Source organism: Sturnira hondurensis, unplaced genomic scaffold (assembly GCF_014824575.4).
Source record: "Sturnira hondurensis isolate 20B ecotype Veracruz unplaced genomic scaffold, ASM1482457v3 Scaffold0021490, whole genome shotgun sequence".
NCBI classification, from domain to species: domain Eukaryota; kingdom Metazoa; phylum Chordata; class Mammalia; order Chiroptera; family Phyllostomidae; genus Sturnira; species Sturnira hondurensis.
Genome location: NW_028094121.1, coordinates 2,822,927 through 2,841,522, shown reverse-complemented (window position 1 = coordinate 2,841,522; position 18,596 = coordinate 2,822,927). Strand labels below are relative to the sequence as shown.

General features: G+C 42.6%; 1 protein-coding gene and 1 pseudogene across 10 annotated transcripts in view; one reads left to right on the top strand and one right to left on the bottom strand.

The window, feature by feature from the left end:
- MACF1 (microtubule actin crosslinking factor 1) overlaps positions 1–18,596 on the top strand; it is a 329,873-nt gene that overhangs the window by 47,668 nt on the left and 263,609 nt on the right. The gene's annotated exons all lie outside the window — the stretch shown is intronic.
- Positions 15,212–16,880, bottom strand: LOC118977595 (40S ribosomal protein S11-like; annotated as a pseudogene).

Here is an 18,596-nt window from a genome sequence, read left to right as displayed (position 1 = left end):
TCTGGGGTGGGGCTTGAGAATTTGTATTTTTAACAAGTTCCTAGTAGATACTGCTGCTGCTGGTCTTGGACCAGTTGTGTAGAGTGTAGTAAGAGTGTGGGTGGACCCTGGAGTTAAGTTACCAGGTTTTTTTTTTTTTTTAAAGATTTTATTTATTTTATTTTTAGAGGGGAAGGGAGGGAGAAAGAGAGGGAGAGAAACACCAATGTATGGTTGCCTCTCGTGCGCCCCCCTACTGGGGGTCTGGCCAGCAACCCAGGCATGTGCCCTGACTGGGGATCGAAATGGCCACCCTTTGGTTTGCAGTCCACCCTCAACCCACTGGCCCAGCCAGGGCCCATAGGATTCTTTTTTTAAACTTTATTTTTATTGTTGACACTATTACACATATCCCCATTCCTCCCCTTCTTTGCCCACCTCCATCCAACCCTCCACCAACTTCCCTCAGGCCACTACCACACTGTTGTCTGTGGGTCATGCATGTAACGAGGTCTGTCTGGGAAAAATTCAGTTATTGTTAATATAATGAGAAGGTTTTGTGTGACATCAGTGTAACCTGGCAGCCAAGGAGAGTGTACTGGAATGTGCATGCGTGGACAATGACTGCTTCATTGTACTGGTCAGTGGGAGCAGTAGACACTTGACTGAGCATGTGTACTGTGTGGCTATCGCATACAAAATGACTGAGTGAGCAGAACAGTGCATCTGCATCAGATTTTGTGTTAAGCTTAAACATTCCTTCACAGAAACTGTTCAGGTGATTCAGAAGGCCATAGCTATGGGCAACTGGTGATTGGCAGATCCATTACCACAACATGTCTGCTCATGCATTGCATCTCGTGCAGAGATTTTTGGCAAAACTTCAAATCATCCAGGTGACTCAGCCCCCCACCCCCCCACCCCCAGCCCAGATTTGGCACATTGCGACTTCTGGCTTTTCCCAAAACTAAAATCACCTTTGACTGAGAAGAGATTTCAGGCCATCATTGAGATTCAGGAAAATCTGATGGGGCAGCTGATGGCGATTAGGAGAACTAACGTCCCAAGGTGTCTACCTTGTGACGTTACACAGTTCTCCCAATCGCCATGAAGGGGACTGAGGTGTCATTGTCCTATGTACAATGTTTCTTATACCTTGTATCTTCTTCAATAAATGTCTCTTTTTCATATTACATGGCTGGATACCTTCTGGACAGACCCTGTATGTTCTTTGGCTAATCCCTTCACTTTCTTTCATCCAGTTCCCTTCTCCCCCCTCCTCTCTGACAGCTATCAGTCTGTTCCATGTATCCATACTTCTGTTTCTATTTTGTTCTATTTAGGGATTGAAAGAAATACTACATGTAAAGTGCTTAGAATGGTGCTTTAGTAAACATGCATTGTCAGCTAAAATACTGCTGATAGGACATGGTTCCTTCCTTTGTAGATTTTACAGTGTAGTTACAAAGACTAAATTTAAATCTGATAAATAAAAATTGGTGTGAAATCAGATATTACTTCATGTGTTTCTGACTCTAAAGTACCCTAGAGGTGAAATGTGTTTATGTTGTGGGGCAGGAGAGGCAGTGGGGCATCAGGAAGAGGAGAGGTACATGGGAGAAGATAACGTAAAATTACAGTCGGAATTTTGAAAGATTGGGGTTGTCAGTAGTTTGGGTTTTACAACCAGAAAATTGGAGGGGGGGTAGGAGAGGGAGATTGGTACATTGAGAGACATTAAAGAGAAATATTGAGAAAGAGATGCCTGTACTCTTTGCCAAAGAGATAACTAACTCCTTTTCCCATTCCCTTCTTAAAGTTGGTAGCTGGTCTGGAGGTGAAGTACCTGGCAGTTTGTTCTTTCTGGAGAGCAATGGCTAAGGAAGTGGTTTGCTACTGGCTTCTGAAATGGGCTCTGCAGCTTTTGTCCTCCACAGCTGATCCACATACTTTTGATTCTTGCTGAGAAAGGCAGTTGTTAGGTTTGAGAGTTTTCAGATTCCAGAGCCAGCTGGGCAGCTGGCCCTCTGGTAGCTATTTCCCAAACTGCCAGCCCTGTGTCGCCTCATCTCCTGGGGCCCCTTCTTTTTGACTTTGAAGCGATATCCTGTGTTTAGTAAACCAGTTAGAGGTTGGAGGCTGTTTGAGGGGGAATCTTTCTCACCTTAGAGTTATGGATGGAATATTTGGGCCCAGGAACAACATGTATCCTCTTCAGAAATTTTAGCCCTTTCTTCAGTAGGCATGTTCAAATGAGAGCTTACAGTGCTAAGAATGTACCTCTAGCCCATGGTTAAGGAGTAGTGTTTATTTTTGGGTGTCCTGCAGAAAATATTTTGGAGAAGGAATGGGGAGAAGTTCAGACAGCTCCATTTATGGTTGAGCAATGCTCGGTATTCCACAGAAGGGACCATATGGACGTGGGGAAGAGTTTTAGCATTCCGAGTGTTCACCTCTTGCTCTCTCCATTCAGGGATTATTAGGGACACCTCATCAGCCATCACAGTGGACCAAGTATTTCTTGGAACTCACATGAGCCTCAGACCCACATGCTAGGCGTCTTCTCTCCCAGTGTGCTGAATCACCACCTAGGAATGGCAGTAGCCAGGTTGCCGCCTGGCGCACACTGAGTGCTCTTGGCATGGTGCATTATTGACTGGTCTTGGTCTCCTAGACACGACTTGGGCCTCTCCTGTTGGAGTGATAGGCTGGGTCTTAGCTCTCTCCTCCAGCTTGTTCCACAAGGCAATGACCTACTTTTGAGAGACAATTAAGTGTTTGTGAGCAAAAGAAGGTGGTGACCCAAGTGAAGGTGAACCAGGGCTACATTAAACAAACATTTTGAGTTACTTTTTTTGGTCTTACACAGTTGGGCCCATCTCAGTCCAAATGGAATGACTGACCAGGCTGATGTGGGGGCCAAATTCCAGATGCTTATCCAGATAAGCAACCAATTCTTGAATTCTCATTTCTTCTATCAGTGTTCTTTACTGTGCAAAACTACTGTTTATAATCATTGTACCCTTTATCATTTGGGTGATAGGAGGACATTTGAAAGCAAGTTGGGGCTCTTAGAGTGACTCAGCACTATAAGCCAGCGGTCCCTTTTGGTGGCAGTGTTCTAGTTCATTTGTAGCCCGTCTGAGTTTAGTTTCCCCAAACCAATCTCTTCTTCTTTTTGTGCAGGCTGGGATAATACCCTGGATGGAAGCCCAGATCTTTAGGGAACTAGTGAGTAGCAGGTAGAGGTTTTCCTGTCCTTGGATTACAAGGGTTAGATTCAGTTTTTGCAGTGAATGGGAGTGAACACACTTTCCCACCCGCTGGATGTCACTTACCTTATTAGCAGACCCCAATTTCTGCTTTTCTATTGCATGTGATAATTACACTGAATTGTTGTCCTTACTGTCGTACTTTAGCACTGAGGAAAGGTCCAAGTCCTTGAGAAGGACAGTGACTCTCATCCTGCCTCAGCTAGCTCCAGGACCCAGAGGGAATCGCTAAAGTAGCAATTAGGCAGTTTCTTAAAGGGTTATTTTCAGCAACTCCACACACGACAACTCTGATAATCTCCTAGTCAATAAAAGGAATAGTTACTGATATTGTGCCCAGAGATCCAGATCAAATCTTAAATTTCTGGAATGAAAAACCTTGGGAGAACTCAGCCCTGCCCCTTTCTCACTGGAATTCCTTCTAACAACCTTTGAGGTGTTGGCCTCATATGAAGAACTAGTTTATGTATCAGAGTGTGACTTAGAAGTTAGCATTGGCATCAATTTTGACCAGTTTTGGTCTTACAGATAGCTAAGCTTCTTGGGGAAAAGTATATGAGGTGGCCTGAAATTCCTCCTCTCCCAGAAATACCAAAATCTGGGCCCAACCTCCTTTCTTCCACTTCTGTTCCTTTGTGGCGATGAAACCTGGTCTCTGCTCATTTCTCAGTCATCTCCTGTATAGTGTCCTTGCCTTTCCTACCTATTGTATACAGTGATACTTGTACTGGCATTCTTGTCCCTTTCTGCCACACCTTTCTTTCTTTTCCCCAGAGTTGGAACCATGTTTGTTTTCTCCACTGAGCTGCTGAGTTCTACTGCATAACGTTGTGCTGACTGATTCCTTAACGCATTTATGAGCTCTAGCTCCAGCTTGCCTTTCAACCCTGCCCTGAAATCAATCTTTGCTCTCCTGGTTGACCCCCATTCCTTTTCCTCACAGCAGCTATTCCAGACTTTCACCACTCTCCTCAGACTTACTACTCCACTTTACCTTGTGAATTTTCAACATGTCACTTAGCCTTTTGCTTTCCACAGCTCTGTCTCCCAATTCATCTGTGATCTTCTCTAGTCCTCACCTCATTCCTTAGATTTCAGGAGCAGGCCTCTGGGCATGTACATGGTTTGCATTCTTAGTCTCTTCCCACCTAGTGACTCTTTACAAATATATTCAGGTTTTCTCTATCCTAAGGAGAAAAAATTTTTGTTTGTTCTTCAAACTAACTTTTTTCCCCACCAAAACTATAAAAAAAAAAACCCTCACCCAGGATATACGTTTATTAATTTGGGAGGAAGAGGGGAGGGAGAGACAGAGAGACAGACAGACATCGATGTGAGAGAGAAACAGCTATTGGGTTGCCTCTCATATGTGTCCTGACACCCACAACCTAGGTATGTGCCCTAACTGGGCATCAGGCCTGCAGCCTTTTTGGTGTACAGGACCATGCTCTGACCAGCTGAGCCACCTGGCCATGGCACCACTAAACCTCTTTGGTAGCCGTTGTCTTGTTCCTTTCGTCATCTTGGCCCGCTGTAGTTGGCTTTTGTGCCCAGCATCCCAACTGGATTCCCTCTCACTTGTGACATCCTACTTGCAGAATTCAGTATCTCTTTCGCTTCTCATGCTGTTTGACCTTGTCACAGCATTTGACACAATTTGGACATCTCCCCTTCTCCCCAACCCCTGCTCCAGTTCTGTCTGTTCTCCCTGGACCAGTTTACCTACTCTGGTGATATTATTTATCAGCTTTGTCTATGTGTACAGAGATGATACTCAAATCAAAATCTCTAAAAATGAACTTTTCTTTGAGGTTCAAACTTTTGTTTTCAGATGAATGCTGGCCTTTTCTGCTTTGAACCCTACAGAAATTCTAAGGTAACATATCTAAACCCAAGCTTATCATTAGCCCATTTCTCTCCCCTGCCCAAGCCTACTTCTCTTCCTATGTAACCTGTCTCAGATACCAATATCACTGTCTACCTATTTGCCAAACTAGGAAGTTCATGTTTGTTTGTTTGTTTTTTGTCTTCATTCTACATGACTGATTAGACACTAAGTTCTGTTCGTTCTAGCTCAGAGACATCTCAATGGCCACCCTTTCCCGTGCGTCCTGGCTGGACCCACTGCCCTGTTGTAGATCGCCATCACCTTTGGCTCACTGCCAGCGATCATGCTGTATCTCTTCTTAAAAATTCCAGTGATCACTGCCTTCTGTTTCTTCACAGGGTAAAGTTCAGACTTCTTAGCATGGGCACGATTCTCAGTTTCATCCCTTGTTTATGCTGTTTTCTATGCCTCAGGTGCTCTTTCTACTTTATCTGCCTCACAGATTCTTGTTCATATTGTAATTTTTTATTCCAGCTCAAAACTAATTAGCTTTTTATGGTATTCCAGCTTCTTTTCTCCTAGCCCAACCAGGAAAACTTTAATTTATCTCCTCATCTGAGTTCTCATGGTACTTTATACATCGCTTTGTAACAGTACTTGTCATATTGTTCTACAATTATCTGTTTAATTCTCTGGCTCTAGATCATGGGGCTCCATGAGGGCACACTGTACCTCCTTCGTCCTTGTTTCTTTGGTGCTGTAACAGTTGGTTGAATTGTTGGGATGTATATAAAGTTCTTGCTCTCTCCAGAGAAAGGATGTTTAGAAAGCCTAAAAGACCTTTGCTGCTGTTCGATATTAATTAGAGATTCTGTGGTAGTGTCTCTCCTCTGTTTCACAAAATATCCATGTTTATTGCATGAAAATTATAAAATACACAAAACTATAAAATTAAGCCTCGCTACAATCCCATTATTTTTGTATAATTAAAGTTTTTGCTGTATTTCAGACTTTTTTTCTGTAAGTGTATACATGTAAGTATGGTACATATTTTATAAAAGTAAACTGTAACTTGTTTTCTTCACTTACTGTATGGTAAAAATCTTTCCGTGTCAGAAAAATATGTATTCACATAATAGTTTATATTGCCGTGCAGTGGCCCCTCATATGGGTGCACTACATCTGGGCCAGTCCACTGCTGGACTTTTAGATAATTTTGTGTTGGTGTTATAAGCAGTGAGATGAATATACTTTGTGTGTATGTGTATTCGCACACTTACACTTTAAAAAATTTTAGGTACATTTTGCTAAACTACTCTACAAAAGTTGTACCATGTGATTGAATTGTTACACTTTATTGAGATTTTTTTTGTATAGTAGGTTTTGTGTTGCTGTTGGGAGGTTTTTAATATTGGAATGATTTAATTAAGGCTTTGTTTTGTGAAGGTTGATCTGGTAGCACATGCAACATGAATTGGATGAGAAGGAGGGAATCCATTTTTTTAGGCTGTTTTAGCAATCTAGGTGAGAGGCAAGGAGGCTTGGACGAGGACAGCTGACAGTTGAATAAAGAAGTTGCGAGAGGTATTTGGAAGAACCAACAGCATCCAGTAAGTAGGTTGTTTGAAGTATGGTGCCATTACTCAAAGTGGGAAATTAAAAGGAGGCATTGATTTAGGGAGGGGAGATGTGGATTAATAAATTGAGTTCTAGTATCTGTGGCACGCTCAAGTGGAAATGCCCCTCAGGCGGTTGGCACTGCAGAGCGGCAGTTAGAAGAGAGGCAGGGCTCAGTCTTCTCTGCCTGGTATTCAAAGCTCTCCCTAATAATCTTTCCAGCATCCTTGCCAACTGCCTCCTCACATCCAAGCCAGATGAGACTGTCTTCTGGAGTTCCGTCACTCACTGTGTCTGCTAGATAGAATCTTACCCACTGTTCACAACCCATCTCAAAGGCGACTAGGAAACCTCTGCTCATCTCTCTGGATGTCGTTCCTAGTTTCCTGAATGTTAATGGTCATTGTTTTTCTGTATCATTATATTGTACTTTAATATCTTATTTGTATGTATGCATTATTTTTTTCTATGAGATTGGAAGCTCCTGGAGGTTGAGGACTGTATCATAAATTCTGTTTCATTTCCCACAGTGCCAACTTAGTCTTTTGCCCATAAATGTTCAAAATATTTGGTGATTTATGGAGTTAATGGAACCAACTTTAATGTAACAGTAATAACACACTGGATTATCATCATTCAACACCTAATACCTGATAAAATGCTAACACTATTTTATGTGTAGTTTCCTATTTATTTTTCTTAAAATATACTCAGATGTATTATGGGAGGGAAAGTGGAAAACAAGAGGTGTTAAGTGATAATCCTTTTTTACAGCCAAGGTTTGTTTCACCCAGGAATCTTGTTTTTCCATTTTAAATCATTGTTATTTCTCAATTACAGTTGACATACATTATTATATTAGTTTCAGGTGTACACCTCAGTGATTAGTATTACGTAACTTACTAAATGATCATCTCAGTAAATCTTGTACCCATCTGACACCATACATAGTTATTAGAATATCATTGCCTATATTCCTTATGCTGTATTTTATACCCTCATGGCTATCCTTTTATTTTTTAAAGATTTTATTTACTCATTTTTAGAGAGATGAAGGGAGGGAAAAAGGGAGAGAAACATTAATATACCAGAGAAACATTCATTGGTTGCACGCCCCCAACCAGGGACCTGGCCTGCAACCCAGGCATGTGCCCTGACTGGGAATCGAACCTTGATCCTCTGGTTTGCAGGACTGTGCTCAATCTTCATTTCTGACTGGTCCTTTTTTATTGTGTTGAGGTTCTCACTAAGTTCATTGAGTGTCCTTATAGCCAGTGTTTTGAACTGTACATCTAATAGATTGTCTCCATTTTGTTTAGTTTTTTTTCTAGAGTTTCGTTTTGTTCTTTCTTTTTTTTTTAAAGATTTTATTTATTTATTTATTTATTTATCTTTAGAGGGGAAAGGAGAGAGGGAGAGAAACATCAATGTATGGTTTCCTTTGGTGCGTCCCCTGCTGGGAGTTGGCCTGCAGGGAACCCACCTGCAACCCAGGCATGTGCCCTGACTAGGAACCGAACCGCCATCCTCTGGTTTGCAGGCCTGCGTTTTGTTCTTTCATTTGGGACATGTTTCTTTGTCTCTTCATTTTGCCAGCCTTTTTGCGTTTGTTTCTGTGTATCAGGTAGAGCTGCTAAATCTCCCAGGCTTGGTAGAGTGGCCTAATGTAGTTGGTGTTCTGTAGGGTCCAATGGCACAAGTTCCGTGATTACCCAAGTTGGGCACATGAGGTGCACCTCCCATGTGGGCTGTTGAGCCTTGACTACTGTTGGCAGGTCAAGGGAGGGATTTACCCCCAGACCGATCAGCTTCGAGGACTTACTGTGACCACTGACCACTGACTTACTTCATCAGGGCTCTGTGCCTGCTGAATCTGCCCCTTGAGTGTGTCACTTGTGGTGGTGGTTGGATGGTGATCCTTAGATGTGGTCTGAAGCTGCCCACTGTCTGCGTGTGCTCACTCTGGGGCCTCCTTGGAGGTGCAGACCAAGGTTAGCCACCATCTGTGTTCTGCTGGGAGCTACCTGGTGTGAGCTACAAAGTGATCTGCAGATGGCTGCTACTTGTGGTGGTCTTAGAGGTGCCTAGGAGAAGCCAAGCTGTGAACCAAGGCCAGCTGCTGCTGGTGCTAGGGCTGCGGCCACTTAGCCAGAGGTATAGGGCACCCGAGGCCAGATTATGTTTGTTTGAGAGGTTTTAGGAAAATCTGAAGCATGAGCCAAGAGAGGCTATTGTATGAAATAGCCACTGGAAACAGCTTGGGTGGGCCTGAAAGTAGGGTTGGGTAAGGGCCTCAGGGAGTAACCAGGGAGAGGCAAACCCTGCTAGGCAGGTTGATGGAGTCTCAGATAAGGTTCCTGAGTTCTGCTCTGTGGGGGGAGGGCTCATCAAAGGAACAGTGGCCTCAGCCAGCACTGCACTGCACTTCTGTCTGGATAAAGCTACCACCCAGCTGGTACCACACAGTTCATTCCTCCCCATAGTCTCTGGTGCTTTTCAAGCTGCTGCCCCAGCACTGCATCTCAGAGGGAGTGAGTCTGAGTGAGCCTTGTGTGAGGCCCTTTAAGAGGCACTGCCTGGGACTCAAGCAGCCTTGTCTCTCTCAGCCTTAATCCCTGCAGGTTTTACAGTCAGAAGTTATGGGGATGTCTCTTCCTGGCATTGGAACCCTGGGATGGAGAGCCTGGTGTGGAGCTGGGATCCCTTGCTCCTCACCGGGTACCTCTGCAGCCAAGATATGCCTCTCCATTTTTATCCACTACGCATGGGTGTCAGACTGGCCCATTCTGTGTCTCTGCCCCTCCTAACAGTCTCAATGTGGCTTCTTTAATTCTCTAGTTGTTGAACTTCATTCAGCCAGATCTGAGATCTGAATGATGGTGGTTTTGTAGTTTAGTTGTAATTTTGATGTGGTTGTGGGCATTTAAGATTTATTTGTTTTTTTGTTTGTTGTGGAAGAGAGAGGGAGAGAAACATCAGTGTGTGGTTGCCTCTCATTCGCACCCTACTGGGGACCTGGTTTGCAACCCAGGAGTGTGCCCTGACTGTAAATCAATCAGGCAACCACACACTGTGGGTCTGTAGGCCCACACTCAATCCACTGAGCTACACCAGCTAGGGCTCCCTGAAGATTCTTAAGAGTGGTATATACCTGCCTTTTAGCTTCCAAGTCCCTTTACTCTCCTGAAATTGCTGTCGTCAAGGTCACCAATCAACTCATAATTGCCAAATCCAGTGGCAATGTTTTAATCTTGTTTGACCTTCTGTGGTACTTGCCACTCGCGGTGAAACTTTGTCCTCCTTGAAAGTTTCTCCTTCACTAACTTTTTGTGACCTTACCCTTCTCTGATTTTCTTTCTTCGTTTACAGGTTTAGCTTCCTTAAATAGAGGGTTTTTTGTTTTTGGCCCTCTACATAATTTTCTTGAGTGACCATATTTATATTTAACGGCTTCAACTCCTGGGCCAGATCTCTCTCTTGAGCTCCAGACACCTATCTCTCAGTACTGGAGGACTTCTTTTGGATATTGTGTCTTCTCCTCAGCATGTTCTGAACTGAACCCTTCTTCTTCACCCCAGGAAACCTGCTTTTCTCTCTCCTGTTCCTCACTTTATTTAAGGCATCAACTTCTGCCCAGTCACACAAGTGTCTTGACACTCTTCCTTCTCTTGGTCCTACCACCCCCACCCTTACTCAGATAACATAGTGATTAAATATTGTATAATTCTACTCCAGTTGTCCCTTCCTTTTTTCCCATCCCACATACAACTTTCTTAGTTCAGATTCTGCTGTTTCGCAGCATATGACCACAACAATGTCCTAACTTGTCCTCCTGCCTTTGTCTTGCTTTCCTCCTTTTGACTACTGCAAGAATACTCTTTCTAAAATTAAAATTTGATCATAAAGAGTAGTCATTCCCAAGCTTAAACCTTCCAATGGCTTTCCATTATCTTTAGGTTGAAATATGTTTTCTTTAGCATGACATGCGAAACTTTTATGTCCTGCCATCATTCTGCCAGAATTGAGAGTACCCTATGCTCTGTCCATATCAAACTATTTTAAGGAACTTAAAGTAAGGAACTTTAAGTTCCTTAAAATAGTTTCTCTGTTGTTTCCTCTGTCTGCAGTACTGCTGTCCCCATCAATCCAATTCTCTCTAGACGTGAAGTCCCAGTTCCAGCCTCATCCCCTTCTGGAAGCCTTTCCTGGGCTTCCATCCTTCCTTGTTGTTTCTGCTCATCTTTGTCAGCATCAGCTGCACTCTGTTGTGTGCTGGGTCACTTGCTTGTTTCCCTCACTACATTGTAAGCTGCTTGAGAAAAGAGGTGCTGAGCTCCTATCAGTGTTCTACAAATCTGGCACAGGGCAGTCGTATAGCGTAGGCTTGTTCAGTGTATGAACGATTTGTGAGAAGGGCATGTGGTCAGTGGCAGGGCTGGGGTCAGGATTCAGAACCTCACGTTTTTGGCTTTTAAACTTTCATTTTTTTTGGACTAGGTAACACACTCACATAATTGGATATTCAAAAGGTACAAAAAGATACACAGTGAAAAATCTCTGTTTTTACCCCAGCCACCCTTTTCCCTTCCCTAAAGACAATTGGTATTATCAGTATCTTGTGCTTCTTTCCATAGATGATATGTGCATTTATTCACTCATATACCTTATGAATTAAAAAATTAATCTAGCAAATATTTATTGAGTACCTAGTAAATGCCAGATACTATAGGAGACTCTGGAATAAATAGGAAACAAAATAGATTTAAAAATTCTTGTCTTTATGCAACCTAAATTCTATATTTTCTTCCTTCTTTTTTTAAAAATATAGATGAGCCTAGGCTAGTGTGGCTCAGTGGACTGAGTGCTGGACTCTGAAGCAAAGGGTTGCTGGTTCGATTCCTGATCGGGGCTCATGCCTGGGTTGTGGGCCAGGTCCCTGGTCAGGGGCATGCAAATGGCAACCACACATTGATGTTTGTCCCCCTGTCTTTCTCCTTCCCTTCCCCTCTGTCTAAAAATAAATAAATAAAATCTTTAAAAAATATATATATATGTGTATGTGTGTGTGTGTGTATATATATATATGTGTATATATATAAATGAGAGCTAACATACTTCCTGTTCTGATCTTTATTTTTTAATTTTAGAGATTCATCCATATCAGGCCATAAATGCCCTTTTTTTCCTTCAGGTGTATTATTCTGTTATATGAATATACTGCGTTTTAGCCTATTGATGGGCAGTTACGGTATTGCCAGTCTTTTGCCATTACAAAATGTTATAATAAAACACTTGCCACTTTGCCTGTGTATATCTTTAGGGGAAATTCTAGGTATGGAATTGCTGGATGAAAGGATATGCGTACTTCTAGATTTGATGGATAGTTTCATCCATTGCTTTATTTTTTTATCATGGATATTTTAAGCATATAGATAATACTATGCAGATATGTATGTACCCTCTTACTCATTAAACAGTGTTGACACCCTCATTGAGGTTCTACCTTAACAATGTGATGTCCTTCCACAGAATGTTATCTTTGGCTCAAGAGTAGTAAGTTTCTTAGAACGCATACTCTGCTGTCCTGGTGTCCCCACTATGCAGTCTATCTTGAACTTAAAAAAAAAAGTAACCTCATTATTGGCAAAAAATAGCTTCACAAGAAAATTCCATTATGCTATTTTTAGTGTCTAGAATCTGAGTTCTCCAAAATGTTTATTTTGCCTCCTTCCTCTTCTCAGAGCAACAAAGGAATGCCACCAGAAGTTGGAGGCCTGACATTTTGGAGACTAGTTTTATTTTTTGGTGGAGTATATATAGTCCAGGTGAATTGAGCCAGCAAGCACTGCCCCCACCCCAATTTGTCAGAAGAACTAAATGTGGCTCCTCTGAGCAGGCACCTTCTTTTAACTGACTTGGAAGTGCAGCTGTGTCCTTTGCCTGGGCCCGGATGGAGTTAGTGAAAGAAAATGTTTTGGTGGAGTAGGGGAAACTGTTGGTATCTATTACACATGATACCTGTACCTGTTTCAGTATGCTTTTGTTGAAATAAATTTCCTTCCCTCCTACCTCTCTTCTAAAGGTCTGTAACCTTGGTCCAGTGGTAGGTGACTCTTGCCTCTGATCTTTTATTTAGGTACTCAGCATGCCCAGCAGTGAGGCATTTACGTTGTCCTGTGATTTTATAAACTTAAAGGAGAGCCTTAGTTTCAGGCAGGGCTAGAGCAGATTCACCCTAAGAACAGGAATTTTTGCCTTCCCTCCCAATTGCTCGGTCCTTTTTACCTTCTTTGGTCTTGTAGTTTTACATAACCATTGTAGGGAGGAGAGGATTCATAGGATTCACTCATTTCCCCATGGACTACACACCCAAAAAGAAAAGGATCAAGGGGAGAGAGCTGATTAGAGAGGGTCAGTGGCCTAACGCATGAGCTCTTTTTAAGCTTGTTGTCAGGGTCCTTGGTGTAGGTCTGATCCACACAAAGCACCTCCCTGGCCCTGGAGTGAACACAGAGTGGGCAAAACTCCTTGGACGCTTGTCAAACCCACACTTAGTTTCCGTTAAAGCCCCCCTCGGTCTGGCCATTTCAGTCCTCCTCCTAAGCTTATGAGGTCTGACTTCTTTGTCTTCTGTTCCTCAGCCCTGCTGAGAGAGTTTTGGCCCTGGGGACAACCCTTTCTTCAGATGGCAAACTCACTTTCTCTCTAGCAGACCAGAGGGACAAGGTGTAATTCAACTCCTCTCCCCATCAGACACTGCTGCCAGGAGGAAACAATGCAGAAAGTGATCTTTGTTCCCTGAATAGGGCCACGAACCTGGCACCTGCTTTTGTTGCTGGCTTCTTAAGTCACCGGAGACATTTTTGCTGTCTTCCTGGGTCATCAGCTGCTTTGGGGTAACAGTGACAACTGGCTGTAGGGTGTCAGTTCTGCCTCAAAGAAAGTGGATGTATTTCTATGAGGAGAGTTACCTTTCATGTCTCTAAGCCTCCTGTCTTCAGGGCTGGTCTAGAGAATGAGCAGTTGGTTGTCAGCTGTGCCCTCACCACTCATGACCCTTCTCTGAATCTGAGGAGACAGATTCATTCCTTTTTCATGTTGCTCTCTGATTAGGCTGCATTCTGTGTTGCCAGCACCTAGGTCAGTGCCTCATGCATGGTTAGAATGCAGCCCATGTATGTGGAATTAATGATTGGGAGAGGTCCTTAAATTGGCTGTCCAGATTTAGTTTCACTGAGCCCTGATATAAGGGGCTGTGGACAACCTTTGTTTTCCGGAGAAAGATTGCTTTAAAGGAATTATAGAAGGTATTGATTTCTAGATGGTTTGGGAAAGTGTGGGGACTCCAGAATAGGACTTACTCTCTATTATGAGTTTAGAACTTTCTCCTCCGTTACTAACTTTCTGCCAGCAGACTTGTCCTCCTGCTTTAGAAGTAATGTCCTGAACCTGACTCAGGCCTTCTCTTCACCTGGGATTCCTGAGCCCACACCAGGGCAGGGCAGGGCAGGGCAGGGCAGGGCAGGGCAGGGATTGCTTTTTAAATGTCTTTGTCATTATAGCGTCAGAGCCCTAAGGACCACACTTCATACACCGTAGTCTGGATTCCTCATCTGCCTGCATTCAGTCAAGTTCCACTCAGCTCTTAGGTGTCTCTGCCTTGGTAAAGGCTGTTGGAGACAGCAGAGCTTTTTTCCCCCTGTCAGCAGCTGGCCAGAGAGTGCCTATTAGACTGCCAGATCCTAAGCCTTCACATTTGTCTGTCTCTGTCTGGAATTTAGGGCAGAATCTCTCTCACCACTGAAGGTTACATTCACTGTTTGCTATTCACTGGGACCTGCTCTATTGGAGGATAAAAGATGAACAGCACCCCTCCCCCCCAAAGCATATACACATATTATACTATAGTGCTTTGGAATGCTCTGATTCTGGGGAGGGATCCATTGTCTGCAAGAATACAACCGGAGTCTGGGCTACTGCACATCTCTCCCCCCATTTCCCAAGAGCCTCCCGTTGGAACCATCACTCACTTCATAATTCCAAACATCCTTGTTTTTGTTTAATTTTTATCAGATATGGTGAAACACACAAAGGAAATGACAAGCTAACATGTGTTGTCTTTTAAATGCACTTAGTTCAAGTGGCTATTTTAAATACCAGTTGTTCCTGCTATTAGATTCCTTTTGTCTGGGCTGATTTTCCTCTCTGGGGTGGTAGAAGTCTCTGATAGAATTTTACAGTGGCATTAGAGCAGGAGGACCCAGGTCTTGTCCGGCTGATTAATCATTCCTTTACACTTTGTTCTTTTCAGTGCTTATATTTGGATTTCACTATGTTAATTGCTTTCAGAACAGGACACAAAAGGAGTCTTAGAGATTAATTCAGAGGTTCTTTATCTGTGGTTTATTGGCCCCTCTTGTGAACAGAAGTTTGTAGATCGGCGAATATGTGCTTTTTTCTTTTTACTGAGAAAAATAACTTTATTTTGCTTGAGAGAGTGGGCAGGTATCTAGTCTTAGAACTTTTGCAATTGCTTCTTGGCCAGCAGCCTTGGTGACCTTGAGCATGTTGAAGCACACGGTCTTGCTCAGGGGCTAGTACTCATCCATTGTGACCATGTCGCCGATATGGACATCTCTGAAGCAGGGGGACAGGTGCAGTGACGTGTTCCTGTGGTGCTACTCAAAGCGGTTGTAGTTTCAGATGAAGTGGAGGTAGTCTTCGCAGATGACAGTAGTTCTCTGCATCTTCATCTTGGTCACCATGCAGATGCGCCCTCGAAGGGAGACATTACGAGTAAAGGGGCATTTCTTATCAATGTAGGTGCCCTCAGTGGCCTCCTTGGGCGTCTGGAAGCCCAGACTGATATTCTTGTAGTGTCGAGGAAGCTTCTCTTTGCCATTCTCTCCAAGCAGGACCCTCTTCTTATTTTGAAAAGTGGTGGGCTGCTTTTGGTAGGCACGCTCCACCTGAATGTCTGTCAGCCTCGCAGCTGCCTGAAGAAAAGAAAGCCGCTGGTGACGCCTGGTTTTCCTTATCAACTTACTGGTATGGGCCTTTTTATAGGGAGAATATACTTGGTTTTCATCAGCTTCTCATTGGAGTTTGTGACCTAAAAAAGTTAAGAAATAACAGTTTATAGGGATTTTGGGCTCCTACTCACAGAGCTAGTTAGTGGCCAGGTTGGATCTTAAGATAGATTCTGGGCTCCAGGCATCGACTCTACAACCAAAGTTCTTTCCACTCTACCCTGTTATTCATACTCTTCTGTGAAATAATGAAATAGTGAAATAATGCCAGGAAACACACACGTATGATCTGAACTTCTATTTAATATTTGCCTTTCTCATCTGCAGTCTTATTTCATGCCAAATACTTGGTCTCTTGGACTAGGTAACTTCAGAAATACTGTGCTTCTCACAGTAATATATTATAGAATGTATATATTTAAAAATTTACTTATTTATTTTAGAGAGAGTAAAGAGGCAAGGAGGGAGGATTAGGGAGGGGGGGGAGAGAGAGAGACATTAATCTGTTGCTTCATCCATGTATGCATTCATTGGTTGGTTCTTCCATGTGCCCTGACCAGGGATTGAACCCACAACCTTGGCGTATCGGGATGATGCTCTAACCAACTGAGCTACCCAACCAGGGGGAATGTATACATTTTTTAAAAATGCAGTCCACTATTAACTGTCTAACTACTAAACTGTCTAACTTATGCTCCGTAATCATTAAACTCCCTTTTTGACTTTTTAATCTTGCCCATTAAATTGTTCTTTGAGAAAACTCAATCATGTATTGTATATCCCCTGTGATTCCTAATACTCAGATCTTCACACAGTGGCTGGCTACCTTGTTGGTACTGTTGGCTGACTAATAGCATTTTAATTTTTTCCCCTTTCTGTTATAGCAGTTGCTAATGTTATTTAGCCTGATATTTTTAAAAGCACACTCCCTTTTCTTTTTGTTTTATGATACTAGTTAACACAGTTTCTCCACCTGCATCTAACTTGCATAATTGGGAGTTTTGTGGAATGTTATATTTTGCACCCTGAGTTCTACCTCAAGGCACTGAACAACAGCATACATGGCAGGTTGCTCTGAAAAACTTCAGACCTGGGGGAGGGATAACTCTCATAAGAGGGGTTAATCAGTGGAGTCCGACGTGGTTGGTTGCTCATGGTTTTCTAGGATGCAAAGTAACATGAGCCAGAGTACCAAGTGCAGGTTTGGGAAACATAGGTTCTTTCCATGTTTTCTCATTGACTTGATGTATGTATGACCTTTGGACAGGTTGCTTAACCTCTATTTTTTTTACCTATAAATGAAAATTTACAATTCTTTTTATAAAACATTCTTTTTAAAAAAGACTATTTATTTTTAGAGAGGGGGGGAAGGGAAGGAGAAAGAGAGGGAAACATCAATGTGTGGTTTCATTTCATGTACCCCCTACTGGGGACCTGGCCCACAACCCAGGCATGTGCCCTGACTGGGAATCGAACTGGCAACCCTTTGGTTCGCAGGCCCACACTCAATCCACTGAGCTGCACCAGCCAAGGCCATAAAAACATTCTTTTTTTAATTTAATTTAATTTATTTATTTTTAGAGAGAGGGGAAGGGAAGGAGAAAGAGTGGGAGGGAAACATCAATGTGTGGTTGCCTCTCATGTGTCCCTCACTGGGGACCTGGCCTGCAACCCAGGCATGTGCCCTGACTGGGAATCGAACCTGCGACCCTTTGCTTCACAGGCTGGTGCTCAATCCACTGAGCTATGCCTGCCAGGCATAAAAACGTTCTTAAAGATGAATATAATAATGCAGGTGAACCACTTAACAGCAAAAATGCTATAGAAATGTCAGAGTTTTTCCTCTGGTTATAATCCACATAGCTTATCCTAAAAGCCTGTAACTCTTGGGAGGTGTCAATTTAAAAAATTACACTTTAAAAGAAAAATCCTCACCTGAAATATGTGTATTGATTTTATTTATTTTTTTTTATTTTTATTTTTTTAAATATTTTATTTATTTATCTATTTAGAGGGGAAGGGAAGGAGAGAGGAAAGAAACATCAATGTATGGTTGCTTCTCGTGCATCCCCTGCAGGGAACTGGCTCCTGCCGGAAACTGGCCTGCAACCCAAGCATGTGCCCTGACTGGGAATCGAACCGGGATCGTCTGGTTCGCAGGCCCGCGCTCAATCCACTGAGCTACACCAGCCAGGGCTGTGTATTGATTTTAAAGAGAGAGCAAGGGAGGGACAGAGGGAGCAGAAGAGGGAGATAGGTAGATAGATAGATAGATAGATAGATAGGTAGATAGATAGATAGATAGGTGTAAGAGAGAAACACCAATTGGTTGCTTTGCATATGCTTTCTGACTGGGGATCGAACCCACAGCCTACATATGTGCCCTGACCAAGCATCGAACCGACAACCTTTTGGTGTACAGGACAATGCTCCAGTCAACTGAGCCACTGGCCAGGGTGAGGATGGCATGTTTTTGAGACTAATAGAGTTAGAATGAAAATTTTTCCATTTCTGTCAGTACATTTTTAATATTAAACTATGACTTTTATGATGAATGTTGTATTATTACATGATACATATATGCATATATTTACATTCTGGTGCCAGAGACCTAAGAGAACTTAGGTTTAGCTATAACAAACTAAGCTAAAAGTAGAAAATAATTGCTATGAATTAAATAAAATTCCATAATTTTCCTTAAGATTTATGTCATCTCCTATAACTTGTACACTGGTAGTTTCAATAACAAAATTATATACATAAACTAAGGTAAATTTTATTTTCAAAATAAAATGCATTCTTTGAGTTAAACATTTGTATTTAGACTACGGTTAAACTAAGTAGTATATTCTTAGAATTGCTCTCAAAAAT